We start from the raw sequence: 12,499 nt of genomic DNA on the forward strand, positions 1-12,499 counted from the left end.
AGCTCCACCGAATGCAAAGACTTTGTTAGGAGCTCTATGATGCATGTAAAAACCTGGATGGATAAGAATCAACTAAAACTCAACTCTGAAAAAACTGAGATAATCATCCAGAGTAATAAACTTACTCACTGGACACTCTCCTACTGGACCCCTGAGCTAGGCGCTGCCCCAATTCCCAAACCAGAGATTAAGAGTTTGGGACTTCACATGAGTGCCCAAATTGGCGCAGTTACTTCTGCCTGCTTTGTCCAACTTCGTAAACTGCGTAAGATCTGACGCTTCTTTAGTAAAGAGGCCAGTATTCAAATTGTGATTGCCCTTATCTTATCAAAAATAGATTATGGTAATGCCCTATACCTTGGCATTCCATTATATCTGAGATATCGTCTTCAGATGATTCAAAATCAAGCATCTAGAATCATCCATCTCAAGGATAGAAGATGTCACATCACCCCGCTACTTAAAGATCTATACTGGCTTCCAGTAGAGCAGCGTGTGATGTTTAAAATTGGCTGTATCCTTTTTAAAGCCATTCAAGAAACTGGTCCTAGTTTCATTTTTTCATGCATTAGTAAGCACCTACCTCAGTGTAATCTGAGATCGAAGCATCTGAATCTTTTAAGGGTGCGTAGAATTAGACGGAAACGCATCGGAGGAACCCGGTTTTCCTATCTGGACCCGAAGCTTCGGAATTCATTACCTATTTCCATTACGCTGGAGGCCGACTACATGCGGTTCAGGAAATCTCTAAAAACCTGGCTGTTCTCCCTGGTCTACAATTAACGGATTCTTTATCTGCTTTCCCTCTCTTCTTCTGCTCAGACTCATCAGTGCCAAGAGACCTGTAGGTAATCGTGCGCTTACCTAAATTCCCATATAACATAACATATATCGCACAACTGCTAAAATGCTCATATGAAAAATGTAAAGTTACTTTTATTTATCTTAAAAATGGACAACTACTAAACAACACATTTTCATCTGGTTTTCGGAATCTTGTCTTTGGGCAAAATACGCGCTTAGGCTGTACTTGTATGGTTTGTCATCCACCCTTTACCTAGTCTCCCCATAACTGCACAAATGTTAAGCCTACTTATCAGGTACATGTTTTTATTTATCTTTGTCCTTCACCATTTACCTAGTCTCCCAATTTATAATATCACTAGTAACAGCACAATATATTGCCATTTTGTACATAAACAAGTCATAATACTTTAACAAACTTTCTGTAACCTATATTGTACAACTACTCAGCAAGCTACAACTGACAATAAAAAAAGCTTATTAATCATGTAGCCGAAACCTAATGCATTTACTAATGCTTGTTTAATTCTTTCACTCTCTCCTGGTCCTTTTCCTACTCCACTTTCCTCATCCTGCAACTCTATCTATCTGTCTTAGGCTTTTCTCTTCCAACGCTCTTCATTCTTTCAACAAAGACTCACCAGGCTCGCCCTCTGTGCACATGGGTGTTTCGCTCCCTCTTGCCACTTTCCGTCTCAATGGTTAAAGTTGATCCATTCCTTCTTTTTAATAGATGCAACAAACAGGAAAGAGTTCACTCAGTGTCTCATTCTAAATGTAATTATACAGCTCGGCTGAGCCTGATGTTGCAAGCCTTTACGTGTCTGCAGCTAAGAGGTCACAGCATGTGTGGCAGCACTTGGACAGTGTGATTAGATCTGATTGCAGGCTGGCAGAGTGGCTTGTAAAAGCCTTACGATGTGATGTAAAATCCGCAGGCAATAAGAATCACTAAAAAGAGGTAGCCTGCCGCATAACCCGCAAGGGATGTCAAGTATGTAGCAGCGCAGCCTTCATGCTGTGGGGTTTTACGAGAACCAACAGCTAGGGCTTCCACCTGGCCAGTATTGTACCAGCATAGCCAGGTGTATGTTAGGAGCTGTTAAAAAAGATTTGGGGGCATATTATCAAGGACGGCGTTAAATATTATCGCCCGTTTATCGGAAGAAAACTGCCACTAAAGCGGCGATAATGGGCTTGATAATATGCCCTTGAGAATTCCTATAGAAGTCCATGTTCTGGTGTGAACACGGGCTTCTATTGGAATTCTCCAGGGCATATTATCAAGCCCATTATCGCCGCTTTAGCGGCAGTTTTCCGCCGCTATACCGGCAATAATTTTAACGCCATCCTTGACAATATGCCCCTTAGTATCTGCCCCCCCTTGAAATTTAAAAACATAAACAAATGGCTGGTATTTCTGTCCAAGAAAGGTAGCATTCCAACTACGAGCTAAACACGACTCTTCAAAGGTAACACAAGCCTTTTAAACCCTGATATCTTTACAAAAGTGGAAACATGGCAAGCTCCAACCTGGTAGCAAAGAATCCACCTTTTCCATTTGTATTTCATAGTAGACACCTTTCTGATGTGGAGACTTACAATGCAGTGAAAGGGTGTCAGTCATACTGCATTAGTCTTCAAATACCCAATAGCTTTCCTGGGAGTTGATCCAAAGGTGATGAGACTAGTAACAAAGGTAAAGGCTGAAGAGGGCTGACCCATTGCTCCACTCCATCTATGCTGTTCTGCAGGCTGATACGACATTTGACTGACAGTGTAAGTAATCTGAGTGGGTTGATCCACAGCCCCTTTAGATATATGCATTATTATTTTACAAATTCTTTATATTACAAGAACCCAGCGGACAGCTAATGCTATCAAGCCAGACCTAAACAGGATAGCAAGGCAACACAATAGGGAGGCTGCTGACCACATCGCAGGAATTAAATATTTTCCAGTTCAACTTATCCTGTCCCCAGCCCCCAACACCATACACATCGAGTTGCATGCCCTAGAGGAACCCCATAACTGTCCTGCAAGTGAGCAACTACTAAGAGTAGTTTACTGTCACTGCATTATTCAATATTTGTGTACAGGTTAGAGAATGGGGGAACACAGGTGCATGAAAGAATGTAGTTGAGAAAAGACAAACAAGGCTTGAAGTTACCTCATAGTGAACTGCACACACCTCACCCAGCAGACAAGCAATACACTGAGAAAACAAAGGTTTGTTACACTTTCATGAAGGTAATGGAGTTGCATGTGAAGCACATTGCCTGCTGAATATATCCAGCCCCAACCTTCACTTAAATATCGTCGGGTTTTAAAATGTAAAGAAATGTACCTGTCCATCGAGTAGGCCCAATGAACTGGCTCAGCCTATGCTCTTGTCCAGTTTACAATGTATTGCAAATTGCCATTTATTATAAGTGTAATGCGAGAAAACATCTGAAATCCCTATTTGGTATTAGTGGTTTACTCAATGTCATGAAGGCTTTTAATTACGTATTTTAATTACAGTCAAATAATGTAGACATTGCTGTCCCTCTGATTTGATTTCTTGTTTTCAATAACAATATTTGATTGGCTGTTTAATGTTTTTTAAATGTATTGTTTTCAACTACTTTTACTCTTTATGATATGCAATGTGTGTTCTGGTACTATATTTTACAACGTGGTTTGTGCTCTGGTATTCTTCTCCTTTTATGGACAGACACATCATTTTTAAAATAACTACATGCAACACCAGGAACAGAATACACATCAGAGCAGAGGAGAAAAGCAAGGTCACAAATGCCCAAGTAGGGCCCATTGAGGAAAGGACACCATGTCTATGTAGCAGCAGGGCTGCATATGGTGCTCTTACTCCCAAAGAAAACTAGCACCCAGGCACCTGTGGGTCTGTGAGGAGATGGGGATTTACCTTTGACTACTAGATGCCTGTAGCACTGACCTGCCACCTAAAATAACAATAGGCTTGCAGAGCCAATGATGATCAGTGTGCAGATGCTTGAAAGGTGGGATTTATGCGTGTGAACATGCATGGCTCTTAACTGATAACCAACCCCAAATGGAAATGCAACACCCATATAAACATGGGATCTTTCTTTATGCAGTTTTCAGTTCAAATACCCCAGAAATAATTCAGACCTGAGAATCATGGGGTCTAGTCACAAATCGCATTTCATAGTACTTTAGTAGTACTACAGTGTTACTACTAAATTACTACAAAATGCTATTCACAAACCTACAAGTGTAAATTCCCACCCCGCATCCCCTATTTATTTTATAGGGATATCCCCACGGACTGCCAAACTCGGGGGGACATGTTGTTGGTGGTATCCCCACTGCCGTATTATGAGATGGGTGGTGGGACCACCACAGCCCCGCCACAGCTGCCAGGGAACCGCCATTCCCTAGTGGAGTTGCGGGTCAGGAGGCATCCATATGCATGGTGGGATTGCCAGGGGCCTGCCAAGCATATTCGAAGTCTCCCCTCTGCCCATAGTTGTTCCTCTTCCATGTAATCCCTGGCAGAGAGGAAGCAGAGGGGGCTCTACAGGTCCCCCTGGTGCCTCTGAGCCATGTGAATGCATAGAGGAGGGCACAACATGTGCACCCCTGTGTGCACGTACACCAGTAACTGCACTGCATGGACTATCGAGTCCGTGATGTTTTTGGTGTTCCCATTGCGGTGCCTGTTTTTATTTTAAATGCACCGCAGTGTGAACGCCCCCAAAAGTCCGCCAGGCAGGAGGAAACTCCTAATCTGGTGGGTGGCCTCACTGCGAGTTTGGCAGTGCGGCGAAGGGGCGGACCCAGCACCGCATCGGCAAACTCGTAATTGACCCTTAGTAGTAAATATGGGAGGGGCCCGAGCAGTGGCTAAAAAAGGGGTCATATTTACTATAAAATGGAAGGGGTTTAGGGAGGAGTAATGGGGGTTTAGGGAGTGCTAGGGAGGGCTTTAGGGACGGACATGCACCCACCCACAAAAGAGTAAGCCCATTGCTAGTCACAAACTACACTTCTAAAGTACTACAGCCAAAAAAAGGACCAAATCAAGCATTGGCATAGCCAATAGGTCTCGCCTTTGGGACATAATAAGTGTTTAGCCATGCAACAGTTGCATAACTAAATACTTATAAGGTCCTAAAAGCGAGACCTATTGGCTATGCAAAGCGGCCGCAAAAGTGAAAGTGATCGCGATCTCGATCAAACATCAAAGCTCCCGCGCACATGCACTGTAGCTCTAGGCTGGCCTGGTAGCACTTTTTGGAGCCCTCTCAATAAGTCTCGCCAGACCAGCGCATGCGCTGGGTCAGGCGAGACCTAAACAGTACTAAATACTCCAGCTCAGAGCTGCAGTAAGTCCGTCACCACACATTAGCATTTCAACACCCTCCCATAGAAAATCATGGAGGTAGGGACTTCAAATAAATCCCATTGGGAAATAATATTAAATTAAATTATTTAAAATAGTTACACATTTAAATACCTATAATTTTTTGGCAGCCGCGTGCGATGGCCGCAACCTAGCAGAGCTCTGGCCAGCGCGAAAAAATCCCCACAATATCCGTACACTGATCCATACAGAATTAGACACCAAAGACGCTCATTCGGCACTGGAGCGCCAGAGGCACCCCAAGATCGAGTGTAGAGCAAAGGCTGCACTGTACCAGCACTCTACGGAGGGGTGACATGGAGCAGCAGCCTCACGTACCTCACCGGGCCATGACTGATTCACCGTACCACGCCAGTAACGAGACGAGGTGAGCAGCGCTGGGCGGCACAAAAGATAGAACCCCGGCGTCTCGCCGCCCTCGTCGGCTACCCATCGGGGACATCCCCTCAAGCCCCGACTTCCTTTACGGGGCTCGGGATGGGGGTGGAGAGGCCCATTAACACCTGGCGAACATCGACCAACAGGCCCAAAACCCACCTAAACAACAGCACCGGTGGCTCTGACGAGTGTGAATAAATTACAACCCGCACCCCGACTGGGACTTACGACCAGGCCCTCACAGACACCAGAATTCCGGGTGAGGTGAGAGGTGCGCACAATAGGACCCATACGAGTGATACCATTCCATAAGTCCACACCTCAAGGTACAAACACAGGACTAATTACCCCTCATAGATAGAGGGAACAGGACCTGATGCTTCAGCCCTACCAACCCCCTCCAAGCATCTATACTACTGTGGGCCACTTTCGAAAAGAGACACAAAACTGCTATCTCAGAGGAGGGGCCACCCTGCCCTTCAGCGCCATTGCTATAAGAAGAAACGAGATACTCAACACGGGGCATAAAGGACCCACAAGGGAAAGCGTTGTCCCACCCCAAAGGCCCCCGATCCCCACCGAGAACCAGCTTAAAAAAAACATGATCCCCACGCGAGGGCCTGCTGCACACGTGGACGCACCGTGACCAAGACGCTCCACGTGCCGCCATACCACAAGCCCTCCACAGTCTCCATCGATGGTGCGAATGGCTAGAGCCGTTCCAAGATTGGCCACTCTCTAACGGACCCACTTGGGGCCCCAGGCGAACCGGCTCTAGTCAAGGGCCTGACATCACCTTACCAATGTTGTGCCAGATCCGGGTGTAGTGGGCGTTGCATTCTTCTTTACAGCACAGCAGGAAACCCAACAGGCTGCCAGTGACAACCAGTCATGGGGCAGATGGCGGTGAGTACTGCCTACAACCTGGTCAGTCGGTGGATCCAGTCTGAAGACCAGAACCAATGGGGGGGCCGAAGCCAACGCATGACCCAACAAATCAAGTTGGACAAATACGCATATTCCAAGGATCCCCCAGACACTGCTGTCCAGCAGACCCCCACAGTATCTAATTCAACACCTGAGGGCCAGCAAGAGGTCACACCACAAGACATAATGGCCACTCTCACGAACGTCCAAACAACGGTGGGGTCAATCTCCGCAGACATGTTGTTCCTCCACGCAGACTTCCAGAAAATGGCTTCAAGAGGGAGCGAAGTCGAAAATACTACAGCGTCCCTATTGAAAGACACTGCCTCCCTACAACGAAAGCTCCAACAACTGGAAGCTCAAACCCGGCAGATGGCATCCAAACTGGACGACCAAGAAGGCAGGTCCAGACGCAACAATGTGCGTATTACAGGAGTGCCGGAATCCAAAGGGGGACCTGCTATGGACCTGTATGTAGAGGAACTCATCAAGACACAGCTTCAACCAAGGGGGCTTTCCAGTTTCCTCCCAGTAGAAAGGGCTCATAGAGTGCCAGGCAGTAAACCCAAACAGGGAGCTGCCCCCAAATCGATCCTGGCTCGGATCTTTAATTTCAGGGATCGCGATGCCATCCTCCAGACAGCAAGGGTGGCTCCACCACTACGCATTGACAATTCCACAATCTCATTCTTCCCGGACTACACTGCGGCAGTCACCAAACAGAGAAGAAGCTTTCTCGACGTCAAGAAAGAACTTAGGCGCAGAGAACTTGCCTATTCAATGCTGTTTCCAGCGAGGCTCGAGTGGTGGCGGACAAGAAAACGTGGTTTTTCGACACACCCGAAGACGTCCATGACTGGCTAGAGGGCTGGGGCTAAGCAAATGGGACTAGAAAAGACCGTAAACAACAGCAGCGTTGCCCACTGGATGCAACTCCACGCAACCAGAGACAAGCAGGTGATGAAGAAGGTCTGCCACTGGCTGACTCAGGGAAATGACAAACAAGGGATTACAGACACCTACTTCGCAACGCCGCTACTGGAATAGCCGTGAGAACCCTCACATGCGAAGCACAACTACAGCGTTAATCGCCCGAGGGGGCTTGGCGATGGCCCATCGGGGTCACAAAGACCAAACTTTATACTTCCTTTCCGATGCCATGTGTTCAGTACAGTTCTTAATCTTCCAAAGACTTTGAATGATGGGGATGTTCGATGTGCCCCGGATGTTCTCTCTCCCCGCACGCAAGTACTCTTTCAGGGACTAAAAGCACTCTGTAATGTTGGGGTGGCGGGTAGTTGGAAATCCGTCTAGCAGGGAGGCAGGGAGCGGGGTGGGGCGAGGGGTTACGTTTATGCTATTGTTTACATTTTTTATTATTATGCTTTACAACTGAAAACCGAAGACAGGCATTTCATGGTTCGCACGCAGGGAACACAACGACCCGCACACATGGCTCCAATGCCCCACAATCACTTTAATGTCCCAGGGGATGTAATCCCTGACCCCGCACACTTACGAACAGGGGGCACACACAAGGCCTGCCCCCCTTTTACCATTATATCCTGGAATGTGAATGGCCTATGTGACAAAATAAAGAGGGGGCTGATCTTACAACATCTTAAGAGACATACTCCCTCAGTGGTCTTCTTGCAGGAAACACACCTGGTGGGCACTGCCACCCGAGCTCTGGATAGATGGGGCTTTAAGATGATAGCGCACTCCGAATTCACATCAGGCTCCAGAGGGGTGGGAATACTGGTAAGGAAAAGTTGCCCACTAGTGATACGAAGTACCCAGACAGATGACCAAGGACGTTTTGCGTCACTTTCTTGTCAATGGGAAGGGCGAGTTTATAACCTGGTCTCCATATATATTTCCCCTGCACTTCATAATCTCGCCTTCCCAGCCCTGGGCACCTTTCTGCTTTCACTGCCCTATGGGAACTGATTATGGGGGGATTTCAACACCGTTCTTGACCCTGCCAGTGACAGACTCCCACCGAGAGACCAAGGGGCTCCCCATACACACTTACGAGATTTCTCTGTAGCAATGGGGCTCATGGACGTTTGGCGCGTGCACCATCCCACAGAACACCAATACAAATACCACTCAGGTGCACACAATATTATGTCCAGGATTAACTACATCTTCACCTCCCCCACAAACCTAGAGAACGTCCTGGAGATCACACACCTTCCTAGAGGAATATTCAATCACTCTCCGATATCAGCACAATACACTTCACATCTCACCGGGCGGAGGCGTATATACCCCATTTACCCAGGATACCTGAAGGCCCCTTCCGTAAAGAAATATTTACACAAAACCACAAAGCACTATTTCTAAGATAACATACACTCTGTAGCCTCTACCTCAACTCTCGGGGAAGTGTACAAGGCGGTCATACGCGGACAGGCCATCTCACTTTGCACAAACAGGACAAGGCCCTGCAGGTGCAAGAGCTCAAGGGAGCAGTGAACTTGGCGGAAGAGGAACACACAAGAGCCCCAACTGATGAAACAACCCACAAACTAGCCCTTGCCAGACAAGCCTTTAGAGATCACTTATGAGAAGACGCTAAGACCAGAGCTAAGCAAACACAGCACACTATCTACAAAGTAGGGGACAAAGCCGGCAACTTGCCTGGATCGATAACACAGAGCGTGCCAGTTGCTGGGTGGCGCGGCTCCACTTGGCTTCTGGGGCAGACGTAACAGACCCACAAGACATAGTTGCTGCCTTTGCACAACACTACGAAACAGTTTACACACCTACCACAGACGCTAGTGAGGAAGAGTGCCAGGTCTTGCTTAAGGACATACACCTACCGACATTGGCAGCTCTAGAGGTGCACACACTAGAAGCACCGCTTACGGAGGACGAAATTGAAGCTGCAATTAGAGGGCTCCAACTGGGCAAGGCACTGGGCCCGAACAGTATTCCTGTGGAGCTCTACAAAAAAGAAGCAGATACGTTGGGGCCCCACCTATTGAAGATGTACGAGGACAGTCTAGAAAAGGGAATACTCCCAAGGGACCATAGGATAGTGACTCTTGTGGCGATCCCGAAACCGGGTAAGTCCTCGGAGGAGTTCACCTCCTACCGTCCAATTTCGCTCCTGAATCCAGAAGCAAAAATACTAGTCAAAGCGTTAGCGACCAGGCTCCAGCCCCATCTTACATCCCTCATACACCCTGACCAATCCGGTTTCATGCCGGGCCACAACACGGCAATGAACCTGAGACGGCTTCATGGTGTAATGGCCCACATGTCGACTATTCAAGAAGACGCGGTTATCCTATCATTAGACGTTAGTATGGCCTTCGATTGTGCAGACTGTCCCTTTTTGTTCGAGGTACTTCACAAATTTGGCTCTGGCCCCAAATTTCTTGCCTGGGTTCGGCTCCTATATACGCAACCTATGGTCCACGTGGTGGTTATTAGACGAGTATCTGACAACTTCCCTCTGGGGCACGGTACCAGACAGGGCTGTCCATTGTCCCCACTTCTATTCGCTATGGTGCTAGAGCCGCTTTCGGCATGGATCAGAAGGGACCCAGTGATACAGGGACTGTGGTGGACAGAGGGGTGGGAGGACCGCATCTCCCTCTACGCAGATGACATTTTATTGTACCTGTCCTCTCCCGCCGATCAATCAATTGCTTGCTAGACATCTGTGCGTCCTACAGTAGATTCTCTGGGTATACGATCAATTGGGGAAAATCAGCATGGTTCATCCTTCACAGTCCTCCCCCATGCTTGCCCAGAGGTTTAACGATACAACTCGGGAGAGATGGGTTCAAATACCTGGGTATCCATATCACACCCGACCACAACCAATTCTATGAGCGCAACCTCTTGCCCCCTCTCCAGAGACTCAAAAACGACATGAAACATTGGCACTCACTGCCCCTGACCCTTTTGGGCCGAGCAGCCCTATTCAAAATGATGGCCCTTCGCAGGCTTTGGTACGCCATACAGAACAAGCCAACTCCTGTTCCAAACTCCTATTTTAAATCCGTTGAAGCTGAGGTGGGCCTCCTCCTCTGCGACAGCAAACCCCCTCACATAGCAATGTCCAAACTCACCAGAAGCTGGTATGATGGTGTAATTGCCCTGCCCAATGTATGACTATACTATTGGGCCTCTCAACTTATAGTAGTGACCCAATGGCTGCACGCCCCGCAAGAGGAACCAGCCATATGACTGGACAGACACGCTCTTGGCACAGACGGTCTCCTGAGCTCCCTTTATAACAAGGCCAAGCAACACATGCTGATTGGCCCCACCACGCATACAGTACTCACTTGGTTCACGGTGCAACAAACGCTCGGTTGGGAGGGAGTACTCAGCAGACACACACCACTCTGGGACACCCCAAAACTGGGCATGCTTTGCAATAGTAAAGGTTTTGCTAAATGGGACATGATTGGAATTTCTAGGGTAGGGGATTTGTGGAAGAAGGGAGAGATGGTGACATTCACCCAGTTGCACACAACATATCAAATGGCAGACTCGGAACGGTTCTGATATTTGCAATTCAAACACGCACTTACCACAGCCATACCCTTAGGTACTGATCTTCCCGAGTCTTCGCCACTGGAAGATCGCCTCCTGACTGACTGCCTTAAAAAAAAAGCGATCTCTCTTACGTACTGCAAACTGATATACAATCAGAAAAATCCCACATGCACCCTGCGAGAGAAATGGCAGACTGAGCTGGGAGACATGGACGACCATGACTGGCAGAAGGCCTTAGCATCCCCACGGGAAGTGGCAATTCGGTCCAGATTGCAACTTGTGAAATTAAAAATATTGCACAGAACTTATTACACTAGGACGATGCTTCACAAGATAGGTTGGACTGAAACACCCTTGTGTTTATGGGGGTGTGGGATGCTGGGCAAATTTTTCCACACGCTATGGGACTGTCCCACTATAGCACGCTACTGTGAAACGGTCATGGCTACGATCACCCGGGTCTGCGGCTTTGGGGTCCCCCCAGAACCGTGGAGATGCCTTCTTAATCTTTGGGAACCAACTGATCTCAATCACGCAACACAGGCTTGGGTGACCCTGGGGATCACAATGGCTAAGCGAAATATCGCACCTCACTGGGGAGCGCTCACTGCCCCCCTACATCAACATTGGTGTCATGACTTAGATAGGGCAATGGTGGCAGAGAGGGCGGTATTTATTCACAGAGGGTGCCCCCAGAAATGGGCTCGGGTATGGGGCAAGTGGAACGCTTTCAGGGACAATATCTGCACCCCCCCACCTGAGGAATCAGACTCCGACCTCAGTGACTAACTCACACAGTGTAACACAAAGCTCTGTGGGCAGCCTGGGATCGTAAAAGGGGACACTGATGTTTGATACGTAAAGGACTGAGAGATACCTGTACCTTGTAACACCTTGCGGGCTGCCTTGTAAGATGTATGATACAAGATTTACAAATGTACAATGTTATCGGCAATGTTGTAAGCATAATTTACTAAAATATATTATAAAAAAATACCTAGAATTTAATCTTTAAAAAAAATCTAAAAAATAAAACCTTATTTACCATTTAATTATAAAACATTTGAATAACTTTTTAAATTAAAACTTGATGAGAGAACAAAAATCTTACATTGCATTAAATAATTTTTTTTATTTTTTTTATTTTATTTTATTTTGCAGTTTGTACACCTCATAAATAATAAAACACATCAACATAGATACATAACAAGCGAATGCAATGAGCCATACATGGGATACAGTAAATATTTTTTAAAAGCAGATTTAAAATTTTTTAGACTCAGCTCAGCTATTTACTAGTCATCTCCCTCCAGATTGAAATCGGTGCCCAAAAATTTTGGCCGAAGTCACGCATTTTTTTACCCTTCAGTTCATACAATCCGGTCTCAATGTTATGGATACTCAACAGCCTAGAGAGCCACATTTGAAATGAGGGGGCCATAGTATCTTTCCAGCCTG

This window comes from Triturus cristatus, chromosome 9, assembly GCF_964204655.1.
Source record: "Triturus cristatus chromosome 9, aTriCri1.1, whole genome shotgun sequence".
NCBI classification, from domain to species: domain Eukaryota; kingdom Metazoa; phylum Chordata; class Amphibia; order Caudata; family Salamandridae; genus Triturus; species Triturus cristatus.